Source organism: Mustela lutreola, chromosome 4, assembly GCF_030435805.1.
Source record: "Mustela lutreola isolate mMusLut2 chromosome 4, mMusLut2.pri, whole genome shotgun sequence".
In the NCBI taxonomy this organism is placed as follows: domain Eukaryota; kingdom Metazoa; phylum Chordata; class Mammalia; order Carnivora; family Mustelidae; genus Mustela; species Mustela lutreola.
Genome location: NC_081293.1, coordinates 36,658,133 through 36,680,982, shown reverse-complemented (window position 1 = coordinate 36,680,982; position 22,850 = coordinate 36,658,133). Strand labels below are relative to the sequence as shown.

At 39.1% G+C, this 22,850-nt stretch overlaps 1 protein-coding gene across 5 annotated transcripts in view; it reads right to left on the bottom strand.

The window, feature by feature from the left end:
• Window positions 1-22,850, bottom strand: part of PANK1 (pantothenate kinase 1) — a 109,649-nt gene that overhangs the window by 83,622 nt on the left and 3,177 nt on the right. For 4 of the 5 annotated variants that reach the window (XM_059169510.1, XM_059169508.1, XM_059169509.1 and 1 more), the window contains 2 exons: window positions 19,524-19,656; window positions 1,907-2,031 (listed from right to left, as the gene is read on the bottom strand). The gene's annotated coding sequence lies outside the window, so the exon portion shown is untranslated. The remainder of the gene's footprint in view (window positions 1-1,906; window positions 2,032-19,523; window positions 19,657-22,850) is intronic. The other variant, XM_059169507.1, reaches the window with a different exon arrangement.

Below are 22,850 nucleotides of genomic sequence, written 5' to 3'. Positions count from 1 at the left end.
TTTGTGCTAACAAAATCACTGTATTATGACAGTTTACCATCATATGGAAGTAGTGTCTTGGGAAGGGCATCCCCCCCCACCCCCGATTCACATCAAAGAACATGATGGATCAGCAGTATAGGGGAGGCACTCCAAAGCTACCACCAGGGAAAAATCTCTCCTTCTCTACGTTAGATCTTGTCACAGGCCATCTCCTCGCCGGAGGATAACCCCTTTCTCACCTAACCCTCAGCCACATAATGGAAACCTGTCAGATTTTTGAAATGTTCTGAGGCGTGGTGTCCCCAGGTTGGTTGTGGGACCAGACAATGTGTAAAGAGGAACAGCAACAGGAGCAGTAGTTAGACCTCAGAGCTATGAGATAGTTAATTCTCAAAGTCTTCTCCAAAGGTTGCTGAATAGCAGAGAGTGTTATACCAGGTAGGAGGCTGTGGGCTGCCAGGTACAGAAAAATCCAGTTCAAACTAGCTTAAACATTGACAGAGTTTTAGCTCCAGCAGTCCAGAGCTCAGAAGGGTTTCAGGCGCCAAAACATTTATTTCATATTCTCTTGGTTTCGTCTTCCTTTGTGTATCAGTTTTGTCTGGAGACTAGGGCCCTCACTGCTAATAAATGGCTTAAAGGAGCCGATGGGGACATATGTTTCTTTGTTCATATTTTACAGAAGAAAAAGAAAACCTTTTACCCAATCATACTCCAGAAACCTCTCCCTTCAAACTGATCCAACTTAGGTGACCTGCCTGCTCCGCTACCAATACTCCTCGAGGGAAAGCTGTACTGTGCAGGCCTGAAGTCTGAATTCCTATTCAATGGCAAGGTAGTGGGATTATTGAGAGGGGTTTAGAGTAAGCAAGATACATTTCCAAAGCTGAGATAAGGTCAAATTCCATTGAATCTTCTGAAGGAAGAGTGAATACCTGACCCAAATCAGGGCTTTGTCAGGAAAAGGAATGGAGACCATGGAAACGGGGGAAGTGAATTCCCACCCCCTTGTGAACCTAGGGTGTTGGTCCAACATGACCCTTTACAAATAGGATATTTCTTTGCTATTTTTTTTCCACTAAAAAAATGGGTTATACCACTGTGGAAAATAGTGTGGAGGCGTCTCAAAAAATTAAAATTAGAAACATCACATGACCCCACAATCCTGCTGCTGGGTATATAGCCAAAGGAATTGAAAGCAGGATCTCAAAGAGATATTTGCACATCCGTGTTCACTACTCCCAATAACAGGTAGAAAATGTCCACCAATGGATGAATGAATAAACAAAATTTAGTATCTATATAAAAAGGAATATTATTCAGCCTTTAAAAGGAAGATCCCTGTCATAAGCTACAGCATAGATGGAAGCTGAGGACACTATACTAAGTGAAATAAACCAGCCACAGAAAGACAAATATTGTAGAATTCTATTAATATGTCAGATTTGTAGAAATTTATAGTCAAGTTTATAGAAAAAGAAAGCAAATGGTTAAGTGCCTGACTCCTGACTTCAGCTGAGATTGTGATCACCTAGGCCTTGCAGGGGGATCCATGCTCAGCGGTACTCTCCTTGGATTCTCTTCCTCTGGCCCCTCTCCCCACTTGTATGCACATACACTCATTCTCTCTCTAAAATAAATGAATAAATCTTAAAAAAAAAAAAAAAAAAAGGAAGCAGGGGCACCTGGGTAGCTCAGTTGGTTAAGCATCTGTCTTCAACTCATCATGATCTCAGGGTTCTGGGAGAGAGCCCTGTGTCAGGCTCCCTGCTCAGCAGGGAGTCTGCTTGTCCCTATGCCCTTCACCCCACCTGTGCTTGCTCTCTCAAATAAATAAATAAAATATTTTTTTAAAAAATGGTAAGGAAAAAAGAGAAAGCAAAAGTAGTCCGTGACTGAGAAAGAAAGTTGGTTAAGCATCTACCTTCAGCTCAGGTAGTGATCCCGGGGTCCTGGGACGAAGCCCCACGTCAGGCTCCCTGCTCAGTGGGGAGCCTGCTTCTCGTTCTTCTGCCTGCCACTTCCCCTGCTTGTGATGGCTCTCTCTCTCTGGCAAATAAATAAATAAATTCTTTTAAGTAATGATGGTGGATGTGTGAAAACATAGGTAGACAACACCCCAAAAGAAAGAGATGAAAACACCAAACAGATCTTCAAGAGAGTTTTTCTTTGTACTTTCAGTTTTCTGGGATTTTTTCCATAATTTTTATGACATATTTAAGATGTTTGGTCTGCGATGTTTAGAACTGTAGTAAACACAAAGATTGTGGGTCCAAGGGTCTCAGTTATGAAAACCTGAACGTTAGAAACCCTATTTTGGCTGTTCCAAGGGCTCATGTCACCTCCCCTCATCCTTGCTTTTTATTCTTAATGTGTTTTTGATAGTTAGGTCAATATAAAAAATACTACTGTAAACATAAAAATAAAGATAGATCCTAAATTCAGGGGCTGTTTTCTCAGTGATTTAACTCCTTAGCCGTTAAATAATTGATTTCTCATGCTCTCTCTCTAATAAATAAAGGAAATCTTTTAAAAAAATGGATCTCTGAGTAACAATAAAAATTGCAAGTAAATTAATTTAGAACAAAATAAAATTCTTGGTTCAAACAGGATGAAAGTAAGTCTTCTTTCTGGAAATATGAAATTATTGTTCAAAGGAATATAATTCCAGGATCTCCTGAAAGCACATCCATGTGTGAAAAGTCATTTTGTTTGCTTCCCTTACATAATGCATGTATTACAGTTTGAGAAGCTGCCTGGGTTTGTTCCATTTAAATGCTCTTTGACAGTGCTGTCACTATGTTTCTGGCAAGCCCAGCTTTACGTAAGCCTAAACCATATGGAAATTCCAAGATTAGAATAATTTGGATTCTATCCTTGGTACACACTGTGTTTATCAGTGTAAGATGACGGAAGGTCTCTCTGTAGGTGAGATAGGTGGGTTTGGATTGCAAACCCATCTCTGCTAAGACTCAAGTTGTGGGATCGCCACCCAGGTGCCCCTGCTTCCTTTTTTTTTTTTTTTTTTTTTTTTTTAAGATTTATTCATTTATTTTAGAGCGAGAGAGAATGAGTGTATGTGCATACAAGTGGGGAGAGGGGCTAGAGGAAGAGAATCCAAGGAGAGTACCGCTGAGCATGGATCCCCCTGCAAGGCCTAGGTGATCACAATCTCAGCTGAAGTCAGGAGTCAGGCACTTAACCACTGGCCCCCTCCATCAGACTAGTCAGGGGGCCACTCTCGGCGGAACTCTGTGGCCGCCATGCTCCCTTGCCCTGGGGCACCTGCCTTGTAGCAACTCGAATGCATACGTGTTCTGTTTAGGTGTTCTATTTAACTGGAAGTGAATCCTAGCTCTGCCTCTTACTGCTGTGGGCTTTGGATCATTCAGCTATCCAATTTTTTGTGGTGGGAAATTCACTGAGAATCAATTTTTCATACTCTCTGTATCCTGCGCTCACCATTCTCTTGCTAAGAACTCTTGGTATTTTCTTGCCTCAGAGTTGTTTTGTACCGGGAAAGCAGACATTGCCACGGAGCAGCTTTTCTTTTTTAAAAGTTCACATTCTGCTAGATTCTGCCAGGTGACCCTAGGAGGAGAGGAGAAAGGGAGATTCTTTGAAGGCAATAGGAAGGAAGAGACAAATACTTCTGTGACACTAGAAAAGGGGTGTCTGGGGGAAAGAGGTCTCCCCAAGAGGGATCTGCATGTGCTGAGGGCAGAGGCCAGAGGAGGAAGCCAGTGCTCAGAGAGGATGGCTGTAAACTGAGGCATATCTTGAAATACTGAATCCTAGGGACTGGCACCCCAACCTCTCAGACTTCCTTGACATCCTATATTGCAGAGAGCCATGGTATGTCCCAAACTAGAGGAAACTCTTCTGGTACAGAAAACAGGTATCTAGCAGATTCTTGTGCCCAAAAAAGAGGCATGAAAAGATAGGCCCTCTCCATGCTTTGGCACACAGGGCAAGATCCAGAATTCTGCAAGGAAAGCCCCTGAATGGTTTAGATATCATCTCCTGCCCTCACAGTGGAATCTTGCTAGGAGTTGGTCTGCATTAAACTGAAAAAATAAAATAAATGGACATTTCTTACACATTTGGTATTGTGTTTCCCCTTCTTTGTGTGTCTGAGCCTCTATTTCTTCATCGCATCTTGGAGGGCAAAACACTTCTCTCACAGGTCACTGACGGGATTAAGGAAGGTTAACACGTGAGGCCTGGGAGAACACTCTGGCATATTTACTAAGTGCTCCCTTGCAGCTGAGTCTCTGAAATAGTTTTTTTTTACTTCTTTCTCACCAAGATGGGACTGCTAGTACAAATGGCAGAAGTTGGTACCAGGACTTCTGGAAGGCCTGGGGCAGGGGAAGGTCAAGAGGTAAGGTTTTTAATAGTAGTAATAATGATAGCTACCATTTATTAAGAACCTATTATAGGTCAGATACCCCTGGACTATAATTCATGTCAGTGGTTTTTAACCTATTCTGCAGAATTGTAAGATTCCCTGGAAGGTTTGGGAACTGCAGTGGAGAGCGAAAGGGAGACCAGTGAATTCACATTCACAGTTGCTTTCTCTACTTCAACTAGATCAGTTTTGCTTTTACCTGTTTAATAGACTGATCCTCTACAAATGATTTTATTTGAAATGTAGTATGTTTGTTAAACATGTTTGAGAACTTCCACAATGATGTTGGGTCCAGGTGGCAGTAAAAGCAAACACATATTCTTTAGACTACCTCTCCTGGTCTAAACCCTAAAACTAACCTAAAGTGTATATATATATACATATATATATACACACAGATATCTGAAGATGATGCTGAATTACAAGATGAATTATTCTAAATGAACCAAATATTCTGGGGAAACAGCTGAAGGACAGAAAGTTGAACTGGGATGACACGGGAGGGAACCACTGTCTGACCTTAATGAAGAAAACATCTATAAATCATGAGAGAGGCTTCAGTACTGCTACAAGCTTGGGGTTAGTGGATATAGGGAGCAGGAGGCAGTCCCGATCTAACATTTAGTGTGATCTGTGTAACATTACACCAGAAGGAACAATCTGTTTCCTCCTTCCACCTGGGTGATGCAGCAAACAGCAAAGACAATTCCTGTGAAAAGGACCACTGGGACATTACCAGCAGGGTAGTACCCAAGAGGTGTGTATACCCCAAAAGAAAATGGGAGTTCCCAGGTCCAGAGAAAATGCTAATGACTTACCCAAACTGGTAGTGTGTCCTACCTCTTCCCTAGAACCACAGGAAGCAGAAAGTAATACATAGGTAAGTACTCAGACATATAGGCAGGCTAAGAAGCAATTGAAAATGCAAACATGACACAAACAAGAATCCTCAAACATTTGAAGAAAAGCAAAGAGGAGTTCAGAAGGAGAGAAGAGAGGGAATGGAGGCGAGGATATATTCAAGAAAAACAGAAGGATGAAATATCTCATTGTCAATGAAAGACATGAAACTTTCAATGAAAGGGCCTGCTTAGAATGAACAGAAAAACGAAAAAACCTCAGATCACACCTAGACATTTGATGGTAACACTTTAGAAAACAAAGGATAAATGATATTTTTACTTACTATCCCTAGATAAATTAACAGCTAATGTGAAGCATATTATTTGGGAGAGGAAGGAGAATACTATCTTTCATTAGAATATTGTAAAAATGATAGGAAAAGCCTGATATAGGAATAGGGTCCACAAATTTAATCCCATAAGCTTAGTTCCTAGGGTCTGACTCACAATACAAAGTTTAATGTTTTCTGATGGCTTCTATGTCAATGGGGAAGACTTTCAGTCACGAATGCACGTGGTTCCTACCCTCACAAGGTTCACGATTTAGGACAACAGATAACTTTGAAAGGAAATAAACATTAAGAGTGATTGTCACTGGTTGTAAGATTACAGGTGAGTTTATTTTCTTTTTACAAAGTATAAGTTAATATTTTCCATATATTCTGCATAGTTATTATATGTCTTTTATAATGAAAGCAATAAATCTTATAGACACTGCAAATTTACAAAGCAAACTTTACTTACAAAACAAAATGCCAGTTTTATTTATTCAGCTCCGTTCAAGGTTTGGCGATAGCAGCTGAGGGTATACACAGAGGATTAAGAGTAAATCCTTACTCACAAGGAAGATTAAATCATTGTTTATGGGGTGCTTGTGGCAGAGGGAGCTGACAAAATGGTTAGCAGGCAGATAAGCAATTATGTTTCTTTGTTGCAGAAAATAAAGACTAACTGGAGGTAGATGTATTTTATAAAGCACAGTGTAGCTTGTTGTAGCAGAACGCTTTTCTATTCTCTAATTGGGAAATGCTTCCATCTCTTGGCTGAAGATTTATAAGATACTCTAGTCCATATCAGCAGCATACGGACAAAGGATCTCTTAGGGTGGTAAATTTTGAGTCATGCTTATTATCATCTATGCAAGGTCAACTTATTAATTTCAAAGAGACATTGTCCTACATTTTCCTCTTAAGAGTAGTGCAATGGAATAGTAATAACAGCAATTACTCTGTTTGATGAGCATTTACTCTGTGTCAGGCATTTTACATTAACTATCTTACTGGGTCTTCACAACAAATCTCTAAGGTAGGTATTACAGGCCCACATTCTCTTATCCAAAACCCTGGGGACCAGATGTGTTTTGGAAATGTGAATTTTTTTGGAATTTAAAAAGCAATTTGGCATATGGTGCCAATACTAGTAACTTTGTAACATCCCAAATGGTTATGGAACACAATATTTCTACAGAGAAATGTATGAAAATTCGCACTAAGTGGAATAAAGTCCATAAATAATGTTACAATTTATTTATATAAATAAACTTATTTGCAAATGAAATTTGTTGGTAAATAAATTTTACTAGGATATAGGATATATATATATATATAGGATATCTATATGATATCTATATAGGATATAAGAATACAGACCATAAGGACTTAAACTTATTTCTTTTCTTGATTATGATAAATATTTTTAAATGAAATTTTAAATTTGTATTGATGAAAAACTAACCTAAACACATGCAAGAAATAGTCATCACACTTCTGATTGTTTGAGAATCTTGAACCAGGGGTTAGCATTGTCTGTGAAACCAGGCTGGAGCTGGACATCTGATGAGCGACAAATGGGATTCTTAAGGGACAAAGAGGCATCACCACAAGTAGCCTTTCTACAGACTTTCCCTGGTGTTAACTGGTCTCCTTAGCATAGGTTTCGGTCTAAGCAGTTTCTCTCTAATTGATTAAACTGCCATGATCTCTTGCTCACTGACGGATGCACATTGTTCAATGCTAGCAATTAATCAGTCACACATTTTCACCATATACTCTATAGAGACTTTTTAAAGCTGTGCTCATGTCATCATTGTCATTATTACTACTATCTTCACAGTGGTCTGTACTTAACACTATCTCAGCAATTTCCCCATAACTGAAAGAACGCATGATGGGTACACCATTACCAGTGTTCAGCATTTCTTCAATGTCACCTTCTTCCAATTTATTGGAACTTCCAACTTCTCCCAACTTATTTTAGGCTGATAAGACTTTTGGCATAAGTAATGACTTCAAAAAAAAAAAAAAAGATTTTATTTATTTATTTGACAGAGAGAGAGCACATGCACAAGCAGGGGGAGCACCAGGCAGAGGGAGAAGCAGGCTCCCCACTGAGCATGGATCCCGACATGGGACTCGGATCCCAGGACCTGAGCTAAAGGCAGACACTTAACTGACTGAGCTATCCAGGCACTCCAGTAATGAGTTTTGGTAATATCTTCTCATTGCAATCTCTGAATCTTTAAAAATCTTCATCAGGGAGGTCATTTTTTTCCTTTCTTCTTTTTTTTTTTTAAATTTATTTATTTGAGAGAAAGAGAGAGAGAGATCACAAGTAGGCAGAGAGGCAGGCAGAGAGAGAGAGAGAGACGAGCAGTGAGCCCGATATGGGGCTTGATTCCAGGACCCTGAGATCATGACCTGGGCCAAAAGCAGAGGCTTTAACCCACTGAGCCACCGAGGCACCCCTCATTTTCAAACATCATTGGAGCCCAGTGCAGTGCCAAACATTAATTAACGTTGACTTATGAACATCATTCCAAGCATTAGCAACTGCATTGATGGCATTTTTAAGACTAAATTTTTATAAAGAAAGTCTTGGATTTTCAAACATCTGTTAACTGACACAAACATGGTGTTCAGGAAAAATAAGTGTTTATAGTTGCTCTTCATAATTTTTTTAAAAAGATTTATTTATGTGAGAAGGGGGAGCGAGACAGGGGTAGAGAGAGAGAGAGAGAGAAAGATCACGAGTAGTAGGGGAGGGTAGAGGGAGAAGCAGATCCCCTCTGAGCAAGGAGCCCAACATGGGGTTCTATCCTATCCCAGGACCCTGGCCTGAGCTGAAGGCAGATGCTTAACCAACTGAGCCACTGGGGGCCCTATACTTGCTCTTCATAGAGTATAGAATTCCTGGGTCACAAGGCTGTATTTTGGAAGTCACACTGAGGGAAAAGCAAATGCTGAAAACATTACTTTTCATAAGAATTTCAGGAGGGGGATGTGAAGAACAGTTGTCTAGGAATAATAATTTGCATCTGTCTTGCAGTCCAGTTTGCTTGTAGTGAGCTTGTGCTGCTGGCACAAGGTGCTTATGGAACCAATGAGAAAAGATTCCTCTTGTTACCATGGTCTTCCTGTTTACATAATAATGCACAGGTAAAGGGCATTATTCCCCCTCTCTTTCCTCAGTAAAGGAGGCTAATGTGGGGCTGGATCCCAGGACCCTGGGATCATGGCCTGAGTCAAAGGCAGATGCTTAACCGACTGAGCCACCCAGGTGCCCCTGCACATACCTTTTAAACACCTTGGATATTGGGATGCCTGGGTGGCTCAGTGGGTTAAGGGTATGTCTTGGCTCTTGGGTCATGATCCCAGGTTCTGGGATCAAGTCCTACATGGGGTTCCTTGCACAGCAGGAAGCCTGTTTCTCCCTCTGCCTGCCACTCCTCCTGCTTGTGTTCTCTGACAAATAACTATATAAAATCTTAAAAAAAAACAACAACAAAAAACCTTGGATATAGGCTTTCCCAGTCATTGCTGATTTCGTTTTGTGTATGCCTACAGCGCTAGCACACCCAATAGTCAAACTTTGTTTGGCGTCCTTGAAATCCTTTGGTGCCCTTTTGTCAGCTGTTGTTAAGATTTTTCTAGGAAAATAGGACCAGGACAGAGCTGTTTCATCAGCATTGTCAATTTGCCCTGGCTAAGGTTTTAGTCAGGTATTATCTTAGCAAATTCATCAGTGGTTTTATAATCAGTAGGAGCTTTTTCAAAGATTTTAAGATACTTGATACAAGGACACGTTTTACATTTCTGCAGCCAGCATTCTGAATATTCACTTTCAAAACTCAGTTCTTCATGCAGTATTCTAGGTTGTTTTGGGACCAACAAACTAGTCATTAGCATATCTTTACTTCTTTGTTGTCGAATCTGTTCAATCAACACGTGGTCAAGCTCTTTGTTTTTGGCCTTGTGCGATGTTTCTCTGTTTTTCATCAGTTCTTGGTTATGACTGTCGCTACACAAGTTTAACAGCTCATCCTTCTGTCTCTTGAAGTCTCAGATGGTGGTTGTTTCCAGAGCAGTCTAAGTAAGATGTCTTACAGACACTACTATTATCTTCTGTTATAACTCCATTATCTGAGTTGTGCATAAAGACCCATGTTTCCTTTTCTTCTTCTCACTGTTAGCCATGGGCATGTCTTTAAGTCTTTTGGGCATTTGCACAGTAAAGTTAATCCCCAAGTCACAAAGTGTCAGCAAACAGCAGAGGGTGTGTGTGATGAACAGGAGTGCTAAGACATAAATAAGTGCTAATCTTGTTTGTCCACAGCAGCTTTGCTGCCAAATCATCCTGGGGCCAGACTTAAAAAGATAGTTGTGTGTTTCAGAGAAGTTTTGCTTTTTTGTTTTTTATCCTATTTTGGAATTGCGGAGTAGAGATTATGGACTCGTATTAAAAAATATCATTTTTATGATGAAAAGACAGGCTCAATTAGTAACTTGCCCAAGGTAATGAAGCTATTATTTGTCTTTTTCTGCCTCTGTTCAATCTCCTCAAATTTGGTCACTTTGCTGAACAAAGACTTCTTATTTCGGTATCATTGTATGCCAAGATGATTTGAGTTGAAATATTTTTAGCAAAGGAACCTGATACTCTTGGCTGTTTGACTGGCATAATCAGAAGTTGACCGCCAAGCTGGATAACATGAAGATGTCTTGGCAAGAAGTGGCTGGAGATGCTAAATTTATAGTCATTGAATATAGATGTTTCTTTTTGTACCAAATTATCTGTTTGGTACTTATCTGCCTAGTTATTTATTGTCCCACAATGAGCAATCAGGAAAACTGAAAGAAAACCACTCATTTCCGATTATGTCCCAAACACTCCCACAAATTTCCCTTAAATATCCACTCATTTGAAAGGTTTTTGGTTTGTTTTTTTAACTGTTCCACAAATTATATATCCCAAGTGGGACTCAGAATTATTGTTAATCAAGCTCAGAATTAAAACACATTTTAGACACTCTACTAATAAGTTTCTTTCAACTTAGAATTCATGAGAATTTTGAAAGTAACCTCTTCCAGGCTTTTCTAATACCTTGGGACACAGCTGACAAATGTACAAAATAAATCTAGATGGAGTGCAGATGCTCAGGGACAACACACTTCGAAGCTATGGCAACTGGATCCTGAGACACCGAGTGTAGTTCCTGGAGAAGGAGCTTCGTGGCACCACCCTCATCGCTGGGCCCCATGCTGTCCCTGTAAGGACTAGCTCTGAAACACATGCTGAACTCTGTTTTCATGTTTTCTCATGACAGCAAAACCCCTCTTTGGATTTCTTTTGGTTAGCGAAAACAGGTGCTAATATAGCTCTTTTGTAAAAGTGAAGCAGAAAAATGTGAACTTTCAGGGGCGTCTGGGTGGCTCAGTCATTTAAGTGTCTGCCTTCGGCTCAGGTCACCATCCCCGGGGTCCTGGGATGGAGGCCCCCCAGCTTCAGAATCACTCCCAGCTCAGTGGGGGGTCTGCTTCTTCCTTTCCCTATGCCCTCCCTCTTGCTCGTGTGTTCTCTCTCTCTTTCTCTCAAATAAATAAATAAAATCTTTTTTAAAAATGTGAACTTTCAAGAAGGGGGGGGGATGCCTGTATTATAGAAGACTGAAGACTGCTGATTCAGTCCCAAGCCCTTCTCCCTTTTCCCAGAAGGTGCAAGAGCAGTCAAAGAGCTGAGGGGTTTATAAAGTGAGTAGAGCACAGGTGCTGTAATCACAGAAAAGTTTAAAATTTAGTAACTAAATATGAGAAATGAATAAAATCCAATGAGGATTCTCTCCCTTAGGAGAGGAAGAGATCATATCTGTCAGGTAGGGCGAGATTGCTCTCACATTACTTTTCAGCACTGGTCTCTCCCATTTGACTATACTAATAAGTACCATTTACTGGGTATCTTCTGTGTGCCAGGCTGGCACACAGAGAAGATGGTATTTAAGAAGCATCAGATTCAGAAAGGTCTGTTGACCTGGCCTAGTGTCACAAACTTCTAACTCACAAAGCCTGGGATCTACCTCTTTGACTCTAACGCCCTATTTTTTTCCTTCAACATACTCTTTCCTTTTTCCTGAGCAAACAGTCTGCATTCTTGCCTCTCCCTTCATTATAGTCTAATCTACTTTATGGTGTGTTGTTCCAAGGAGTAAAAATCTCCTGGTTGCCCAACAAAAGAACAATTCTAATGACTGGTTTGGGGGAAATCTCCTTGAACAATTAATTAAAGCACAGAGAAACCTGCTCGATGCTTGTCCTTCTTAGACATATTTCTTCTAAGAGTAAAGTGTTGCTTTGGAACCAGAGTATTTTGGCCAGTGTTGGGATGCTCTGAATGAAATTAGAATGAGCAGTGGGGTGACTATGTTTTTGGCTCTTTTGGGACTACTATCAAAGAATGCAATGCTCTTGAGAGAGAGTTCTATGATAGCAAAGAAAAGAGCTTTAAAAAAAAAAACCTTTTTAAATGTAAGCAATTCTTTCCAGCTATTTAAAAAAACACACACCTTGGCACTTGTCTTTAGCTGGAAAGAAAAGTACCTCCAAACAGCCTGAATAGTAGTGGTAGCAATGCTGACTATCTCCTAGAGTAACTGAAATGTTTTTCAGAAATACCAACTTTTAAAAGAGACATTGATTAATACTCGGATCAAATTTTTACAAGATTTCTCACAGATTAGTTATATATCATCCAATAAAGTAATTATACCTATTTTATCAAAGCAGATCATGGGATATTTATTCTGATTATAGTCAATTCCCATTTTATTTCCTCTTTTGAATTATCTGATTTTACTATCTCCCAATAACAACACATGAATTCGCTAGCTGCTGGACAAATTAGTTAACAGCTTTGTGAGAGAGATTGGCCATATGCTCATCAACTGGGTTTCCTCTTCCTAAATGTGTAGGAAAACCCACTCTCCCCTGCAGTTAGATTGGGTTCCTTCCAACGGAATATGAGCAGCAGTAACATACATCACTTCCAGACCTAGTAAGAAATCCTTCTGGCACCCTTATTCAAGTTCTGTTTCCCCTCTGTTAAGTCCATGGAGGTCAATACTGCAGATCACCGACTGAAAGGATTCAAGGCAGTATTTTGAAGGCAGTTGCCCAGGGTAGTACTCACAATGGTGGTATATCAGAAATGAATGAGAAACAAAACAGTGTGGAGTTGTTTTTTACAGCAGCTGGCTTTAATTAGTCTAATTATTATATACCTTTATTTTTCATTAAACACATAAGAAAAGTTTGGTTGTGATGTCTAATGCAATTAATGACTTTATCTCTGATTTTTAAGCATGCTTTCTATTATGTTAAGAAATTTAATATCAGAATTCAAATTATGCATATGTACATTTCTTAAAGAATATAATACCTACTCTCATAGGTCTTGCTACATCAGTAACTTCTAGTTTTAGCTGGATACCACTTTGCATTACTGCTAGTAAGCAATAAAAAAAGTATTACTTGTTTTAATTAACTAATGTAAAATGATTTATATTAGACCTGTATGATTTTAATCTTTTAAAAAAATATTTATTTATTTATTTGAGAGAGAGAGAGAGAGAGAGAATGAGCACGAAATGGGGGAGGGGCAGAGGGAAAGAAAGAATCCTCAAGCAGACTCCCCCCGAGCACAGAGTTGGACTTGGGGTTCAATCTCACAACCCTGTGATAATGACCTGAGCCAAAACTGAATTAGCCATTTAACCAACTGAGCCACCCAGGTGCTTGTTTATCATTTTAATCTTGACTGCTTTTGGAAATATATCATACAACACAGATTCTATAACTCAGCTCTCAGTGTTTTTGATATTATTCCTTAAAACAGACATTAACAGGGCGCCTGGGTGGTTCAGTGGGTTAAGCCTCTGCCTTCGGCTCAGGTCATGATCTCACATGACCCGTCTCACATCACATGGCCCGATGGAGTCCCCCATCGGGCTTTCTGCTCAGTGGAGAGCCTGCTTCCCCCTCTCTCTCTGCCTGCCTCTCTGCCTACTTGTGATCTCTCTCTCTCTGTGTCAAATAAATAAATAAATAAAATCTTAAAAAAAAAAAAACCCAGATATTAACACATTTATTTAAACTGAAGAATAAAATCAGACTTTTTCTAACAGAAAATAAGTCTTACACTGTGTGTTACAAACTGATTAGTTTGACAGTGAGGACTGGCTTTTTCAATTAGGTTATATGACATTTTCCCACATATTCAATAAATGAAACCTGTAAGACTTTGAGAGAAATATATTTCAAATACATAATGAAAGAAATTTTATAAAAAATATTGCATTTGCACAGATATTGAAAACAGTATTTCCAATTTTTACTGAGTATATTGGTTTAAATGAAGTGCCACTGTGTAAAAGAGTAAAAGATATAATTGATAGTTACTTGTAGATTTTTTTAAAAAGATTTTATTTATTTATTTGACACACAGAGAGAGAAATCACAAGTAGGCAGAGAAGCAGGCAGACAGAGAGGGAAGCAGGCTCCCTGCTGAGCAGAGAGCCTGATGCAGGGCTCGATCCCAGGATCGTGCGATCATGACTTGAGCCGAAGCCAGAGGCTTAACCCACTGAGCCACCCAGGCACCCTACTTGTTGATTTCTGGTAAATCCTTTTTGGTGTAGTTTAAGATATTGAGACTCTAATGTCTGTGTAATAAAGCTCTTTCTAATTTATAGCTTTCAAGAAAATTAAAGAAGACCTAACTGAACTGTCTTTAAAAATAATTTCAGATAATAAGTCACTCTTGTTTTTGGCATCTAATTTGAAAGCTGTTTAAAGAATTGGGTGATGTTGTCATAAAGTCTTTCTATTCCTACATTATTTTCTGTATAAGCCAACTTTACTTATTTATTTTTAGATTTTATTTATTTATTTGACAGAGAGTGGGAGAGTGAGGGAAAGGAAAAGCAGGGGGGGGGCAGCAGAAGGAGAGGGAGAAGCTGGCTCCTCACTGAGCAGGGAGCCTGAGGTGGGTCTTGATGTGGGGCTTGATCCCAAGATGCTAAGACCATGACCAGAGCCAAAGGCATCATGGTCTTTGGCTCAGCCTAACCGACTGAGCCACCTAGGCACCCCATTAGGCAACTATACGCTTATATATATAAAAATGAATAACAGCAATAGAAATGATAATCTGTCCCATTTTAGATATAATATTCTTCTGTGAGCACATGAACTAATGGAAAAATAAATCCCATTAATCTCAATAAATGATATGTTTCTGAAAATTTCTACTTAAATGTTAGTAATTATAAAAATATTTAATATATTTATATTGTTTTAATTTCTTGTAAAATAATAATAATTGTCATGATAACTACAGAACTGTGCTTTTAACTTGGAATAAAAAATAACATCTATATAAGGATTTTTGTTTGAGAGACATGATAAGGGGATTAATAAAAGCCTATTTGACACAAACACTTCATTAGGGTAAAAAATTTATATTAGGGTAAAATTCTGGGGAAGTTGGGATGAAAGGAATTTGGGAAATAAAACCAATGCTAGTTTTCTGATTGTTAGGAGCTTGTTCATGCATTTTTTAAAATTGTGTGTCATCCTCAAAATTGCTAATATGAGATCATACTATACTAATTATTCATACCTTGGTATTTTTTCCTTGTGTATCTGTTTTTTAAGAAATTGGTTATGCTTGGGCATGTCACTTAAATCTTCAGAACCTTGTTTTATTCCCCCCCCACCTATAAAATAAAGAAAGTTGAACCAGACTGTCAGGTCCATTACATGTCCCTAATATTCTACACCTCTGTGACCAAAGACTCAAATATATTCTTTTAGATAACTGAAAATGAACAGTATATAAATATGCATTTCTTTTTTCTTCTTCCTCATTTCCTCTCTTCCTTTCTTCCCTCCCTTCCTCCTAATCACAAAGGCCCTATTGGCATACAGCAAAGATTGTATTTTTTGAGGGATTTATTGAAACTAATCTCACTATTTATCAATTAATCACAGTATTCAATGGCTTTCTTTAATGAAAAATGGCCATGCTATTCATGCCATCATTATATTCCCTAGTAATTGAAATCCAAAAAGTGAAATATTTTCTACAATAAAAAGATCATGTTGGAACAGTCCTATTTCCTCTTTCTGAGGAAGCTAGAATCTTAAAATAGGTCATCAGAAATAGAACTCTTTGGAATAGATAAATGCAGCAGAAAGTCTATAATTGTTGTTGAATATGTATGTGAGGTCCACTAGCACTGCCCTGTGTATTTTGAAAGCAATGCAAGATATGATCTATAAATAGGACCATTTTGATTTTAAGTAGTTCCATTTTGGCAATGGAATGTTATTGTTTATCTTATTTGCTATGTTGTGAGCAGTGACAAAAGGTCTTGAAAAGTTAGTGCTGAGCTTTTCTTTCCTGCCCAACACTTCCATGGGGTTAGATCTTTCTGTGCAGATTTGTGGAGAACTGAGATTGTTAGATTAGGGATACAAAGAGAAAGAAACAGTTAATATCCAATTGACCGACTTCCAAAAAAGGGCATACAGAGAGAGAGACCCCAAGAGAAGCGATGGTTGCTGGCCAGACCACCCCCAGCATTTGAATGAACATGCCACTCTGTGTAGAGAAGCCATACATGCTGTTGTCGTCACCAGGAGGCCCTTATAGCACCTGCACTTGGCTTCTTGCACCAACCAGGTGAAGGATGTCCACCTGTGCCCTAAGACTTTGCTAGACTCCCACTTGACCTGCTCTCTATGGATTTCACCCCTGTCAATGGGACACACTTTTCAGAACAGTCTGAGTTCCTTCACCACCAGAGAAAACTGAAGATGGAGTAGAATCAGAAGCCCCAGCTTTGGCACCTGGAACGGTCTAAACAGTGGGAAACCCATTCCAGGTTAAATGTGTATATATTTTTATTAGGAAATACTAAGGTGTTAAGGATAATGAAATAGCATATAAGAAAGTACACAGCATTAATTCATTTATATATTCAAATAATAAACTTTTATTGAATACCTAATGAAAACTTATAATAGCTCATATTCTGAACCAGGCCCTATGCCTAGGTACGAGGGACACCAAAAAAAAAAAAAAAAAAATTAAAAAAGGCTACACCATCATAGTCTTCAAGGACGTTATCCTTGGATGTTAGAAGTCCATAGCACACCTGCAAGACTTCATTCACTGAACAAATAATTTATTGAGCATCCACTATTTACCAGGCACTGTTGTGAATACTAGGGATATAGTGGTGAACAAGATGGATGAGATCCTGGTCTTGTAAGCTTACATTGTGGTGGGGAAGATATAGTATAAACAAATCAGGTAATTTCAGTTGTTATAAGTGCTGTGAAAAAGGTAAAATAGGCCAATGTGATAGAAAGTAACCGGTTGGGGGGTGAAGGGAAAAAGTTCAGGTAGCGTGGGCAAGAGCTTCATTGGGGAAGGTGTTTGAAATGAACACTGAATAAAAAGTAACACCAAGAAACTTGGAAAGCACAGGAGCTCTCAGACAAGTACTAGTCTAGCGTGTTCTAGAAAGGTAGTCAATGGTACAGTCTCTGCAGGCTCACAGGAGCGGGGAGCCTCATTCAGTAAGGAGGTGATGGGATCTTTACGACTTAACATACAATGAGTGCTTAATAAAAGAATGGTATTTTTCCTTCTTTCCTCTGATGAACTACTTTAAAAAATGTTTACTACAAATGTAAGAAGGGCTTAAATATCCTCCCCTATTCCACACCTCTAGTCCTGCCTCCCAGAGGCAACCACTCTTAAAATTTTAGTTCTTTTGGCATATCTTTGAATAGCATGCTCCTAGTCTTATTTCTTCTCATATCAATTATAGATATCATCTATTTACTTCCTATAATGACAAGCATTTAGCTGAAGAGCCTTATGGTTATATTTTCTTCCTCTACTGGCTATCTCTGCACCTCTACAAAATAAACTTTGACATCGGGATGTCGTCTCTTGGCTCCCATCTCTTCGACATCGGGATCCTTCATCTCTTGGCTCCCACATTGTAAGACTGACAGGTTATAGACCCAGTTCTCCCCATTGCTTCTCTTCCTCCACGTCTCTGCAGCCTCCTATGGCTCATAGAATGTAATTCCCACTCTTTTTAGCATGTTATACCGGGCCCTTTAGGGTCTAGGCCCAGCCTACTTTTTTCATTTCCTGTCGTCATCCATGTTAGCAATACTCACAGTCACAGTGAACTACGTACTCACAGTAGTACATGGTTTTGGAAACTCTGGCATGCACTTGTCTTGTCCTCATTGCCTGAAACTGCCTCCCTTGGCAGTTCCCTGCCACTTATTCATTTTAGCCCACATGGCACTTTAAGAAATCTTTCCTGGTTCATGACATTTATGAAATTGAAAAATATTTACTGAGCGGCTGTTTCGTGCAAGGCACTGTTTCAGGTGTCAGGGCTCTAGTGGCCCAAGACTCACACTCATGAGCTCACATTCTAGTGACTTAAGAAGTAGATCTAATAAAAATAATCATAAAATCCACTATGTGTCAGGACTGTATTAAATGACTCACATGTGCTATTTTAATCTTTACAACTTCATAAGACTTGAAAAAGTAAAATACTCTTCCTGAGGTCATTTCCTATAATGAGCTAATATTCAAACTCAAGTCTGTCTGACTTCAGAGCTCTTACTCTTAAGCTATACTCACTCTGCCCCTATTATTCCTTGTACACTTCTACCATAACATTAGCCAAATCGTTTTGAAATTGTACATGGGGTTCCCCATATAAACCACAAGGCATACACAATTATTTGTGTTGATTATTTTCTCAATGTTCTCAGATGCTACAGAAGTAGTACCACTCTAGATGCACAGGAGAGAAATGAATGCATTACACATATTGGGTACTTTCAGAAATTAGAGATTAATTCTTTCTTGAAATCTCATTCGAGAAGGGCTTGCTTTAGACTGAAGGCTTCTAAGGGTAGAAACATTTGATGCATATTGGGCGCTTGGCAAATTTTTGTTGAATCTGCCATTCAAAACTTTGTAATCAATATATACTCAGTTTCAGGGCTGAAAAACTATGTCAGTCCCACTTTTGGAGGTGGCTTTGCACAGAAGGTAGGCACTCGGTCTTCTTTTAATAGAATTATAGGGGTATTGGGTTTAACCTTTGAAAGTCCGTAGAATGCAGTGGTTAACTGTACACCCTTTAGAGCCAGATTACCCAGATTCCAATTCCATTGTTTACTATGTACACACATTTAAGAGGTGACTATGAAACATGCATCAGGCACTTTCATAAGTACTTTACAAATATTAACTGAATGAAACTTCTTAACACTTCCATGTTAATCTCTGTGGTAACTTTACTACTCTTCACTAGCTCCATGCCTCAGTTTTCTTTTCTAAAATATTTTATTTATTTGACAGAGATCACAAGTGGGCAGAGAGGCAGGCAGAGAGAGAGGGAGAAGCAGGCTCCCCACTGCGCAGAGAGCCTGATGCGGGGCTCGATCCCAGGACCCTGGGATCATGACCTGAGCTGAAGGCAGAGGCTTTAACCCACTGAGCCACCCAGGCGCCCCCTCACTTTTCTTTTCTGTTCAAGGGGGATAATAACAAAAAAACACCTCACAGGGTTTACCATTGAGATTAAGTGAGTATAAAGTGCTTAGTCTCTGGCACATGGCAAGTTAGCTGTGACTGGTAGAGTACCAGTTAGCGGCTGTGAGGAGAGAAGGAAATCAGCTTAATGTAATTTAACAATTTCTTCATCTTATGCTAATGTTCACTTCAAGGGGACAGATGGAATTATTTGGAATGGGGATGATATTTGAAGCATCTCTGTCAAGTTGGCTCTGTTTCTAAGGGAAAACCCAGTGGCTGGTGCTGAGATGGAAAATATAGGGAAAAAGTACCTCTGAAACCTGTCCACTTTTCTGTATCTGCGAATCCACGTTATCATCTCTTGCTGGGATGGCTGCTGTAGTCTCCTAACCGGTTCAGCAACTCTTCTTTGGCTGCCTTCATTCTCTGCTCCAGGAGATTAACCTTTTCAAAACACAGAGGAAAATTAGATTGTATTGTGCTCATGCTTAAAAAAGTCCACTGGTTTCTCATTGTCCTCAGATTAAGGACGTAAATCAGTGCTTAGTTGACTGAGTCTTGTAGGATCCAGTCTTGGCCTGTCCCTGCAAACTTGGTTCGGGCCATCCCTCCCCACAGTCTTCACCCCAGACACATCTGCCTTCATTCATTGTTCAACAAGTATTTATTTGATCACCATGGATTTATATAGTCACAGTGACCAGGAGAAACACAGTTCTTGTACTCAAAGAACTTATATTTGAGGAGGTGGGCGAACAACAAACACAACAAAAATCAGATGAATATAATAACTGCTGGTGGTATAGAAGTATGAAAGTAGAATTGAGCTCACAAATTTAAAAAAAGGGGGCCTATGGGAATAAGGTAGGCAGGAAGTCTTCTCTTAGAAGTTACTATTATAGGGGCGCCTGGGTGGCTCTGTGGGTTGAGCCTCTGCCTTTGGCTCAGATCATGATCCCAGGGTCCTGGGATTGAGCCCCACATCAGGCTCTCTGCTCAGTGGGGAGCCTGTTTCCCCCTCTCTCTCTGTCTGCTGCTGTGACTACTTGTGATCTCTCTCTGTCAAATAAATAAATAAATAAAATCCTAAAAAAAAAAAAAGAAGTTACTATTATAGAAAGATCTAAAGGGGAAAGAACAGTGAGCCACATGACGAATGGGGAGGAGGGAACAACCAATGCAAAGTTCATATATGCAAGAGAGAACCTGGTCAAGTACCCAGAGCAGACACTGTCATTGCATAAAGGGAAGAGGGAAGTCAAGTTGGCCAGTGGGTGATCCTACAAGGCCTGATAGATCATGGTAAAGAATTAGAAATTTTTTTTCCTTTTTACTTTAGAAAATCTCAAAAGTTGTTTTTAAAATTAGAAGTGTAGCACAATGTACATTGTTTCATGTAGAGACGATGATCCACCTAGATTCACCAGTTATTTAACCTTTTTACCACATTTGCTTTTTTGTTCCTATTTTCCCTGTTCTATTTTTTTGTTCCCTCTCACTTCTCTTTTGTTTTTGTTTCATTTTTCGGCCAAATCTTTTGAAGGTAAGTTGCTGAATAGTGAGGCAAGTTATCTTCCCCAAACAATCTTCTACATAGTCACAAATTATCACATGCCAAAATATTTAATATTGGTCCAGTATTATCTTATAGTCCATATTTAAATTTCTCCAACTGTCCACAAAATGTTTTTCTGTAGTTACTTCTTAAAAAAAATAAAACAATTATGGACCAAGATTTATGAATTCTGTTTGTAATATTTGTCTCCTGACTAATGCAATCCTCCACCTAGTTTTTCTTTTTTTCCCTTGACCCTGACACTATTTCTCTTGACATTTTTTGAAGAACCTAGGCCTGTTGTCTTTTACAGTGTTCTATATTGTTTTTGTTTTGTTTTGTTTCCTCATAGTTAGATTTAGGTTAAACATTTCTGGCACAGATATCATCAGGTGATAAATTGCCCCATTGTTGGTGATGCTGTTTCCTCATTTGGCTAAGGTATATCTAATAAATAAATCTCTATGTTGTAATATTACCCTTTCCCTTTATGATTGTGAAATCATCTCTAGGACGCTCTTTGAGATAGTGTTAAAGTCCTGTTACCCAACAACCTTTCAGCCAATGTGTTTAGCATTTCATTTCATTTCAGCCACTGTTTCAGCATGTATTGATAAGATTTTATTTATTTGCCAGAGGGAGGGAGAGAGAGAGAGAGAGAGAGAGAGAGCGAGCACACACGCATGGGTAGCAGCAGGACTCAATCCCAGGACCCAGGGATCATGACCTGAGCTGAAGACTGATGCTTAAACACCTGAACCACCCAGGCATCCCTACCCATATTAATTTTTATATTGGAAAGTAAAAAATGGGGATTTTCTATTTATTGTTTCATTTGTATTCATGAACTGGCATTCCTATGTAAAGAATTTTTCATTTTTATTTCATCTCTCCCTTTCATGGGGACAGCTTAAAAAAAATTAAATCTGTTTTGCTTTCTCACCATCATTATTCTTTTCAATGCTCAAATTGTTACAAGTGTGGTCAACAGCAGCTCTGTTAATCCAGGTCCAATATCCTTTGAAATGTCCCTGTTAATCTCTAAGGACTTCTTTGGTTTCTGAGAAGAATGTTCTAGGCTCATTTTGCAATTTCTTTGCTCCAGGTGTGAATTAGCCTTCTCTCCAAGGAACACTGATTCCTTTTAGTGATGAATGGTATTTAGCAACTGTGTGGGTGGCTTGATGCTAGGTGTGCTTCTTCTCACTGGGAAGTTGGGGTTTCTATGCCTCTAGGCCCTGTTAATGGACCAATTGAGATAAAAAAAAAATCATAACTTGATTTTACTACCACCAATTCAAATCCAGCACTGTGGGATTCTTCCTTAGCCTCTATCATTCTGTATTTGTTATCTTCTTCTCCTACTGTTGAGAACCTCAGTTCTAAGCAACATAAATATATTTCCTCATTTGCTTTGTCCTATAACTCATGCATAGTAGTTTCAAAATTGCTACACCAATACCCCTTTCAACATCAGACCTACTAGGTGAAGTTACTGATTTCTTTGCACTGTACATTGTATCCCACAACTCCTAATTCCAGTTGATAGAGTACTGTGCTCAATTAATTGACTGAATGCTTTTTCTCTGTATAGTTATGCTGGCAATTTGATACTCAAGTATGTTCACTTCTTTCTTTGTATTAAATTTTAGGGCTTGGTTTTATTTCCAGGGCTTTAGATTTAATGTTTTTCTTTTTAAAAGATTAAAAAAAAAAAAAAAAAGATTATTTATTTATTTATTTATTTGACAGAGAGATCACAGTAGGCAGAGAGGCAGGCAGAGAGAGGGGGGAAGCAGGTTGCCTGCTGGGCAGAGAGCCCAATGTGGGGCTTGATCCCAGGACCCTGAGATCATGACCGAAGCTGAAGGCAGAGGCTTAACCCACTGAGCCACACAGACGCCCCTAGATTTAATGTTTTGAAAAGGCAAAAAAAAATTATATATATACGTATGTGTGTGTATGTATATACATACGTGTATATATATATATATATGAATATACATACACACACACACGTATATATACATATATTTATATAGGTTATTCAGAGAAGCCACACTGCCATCACTAGTCCCTGCAA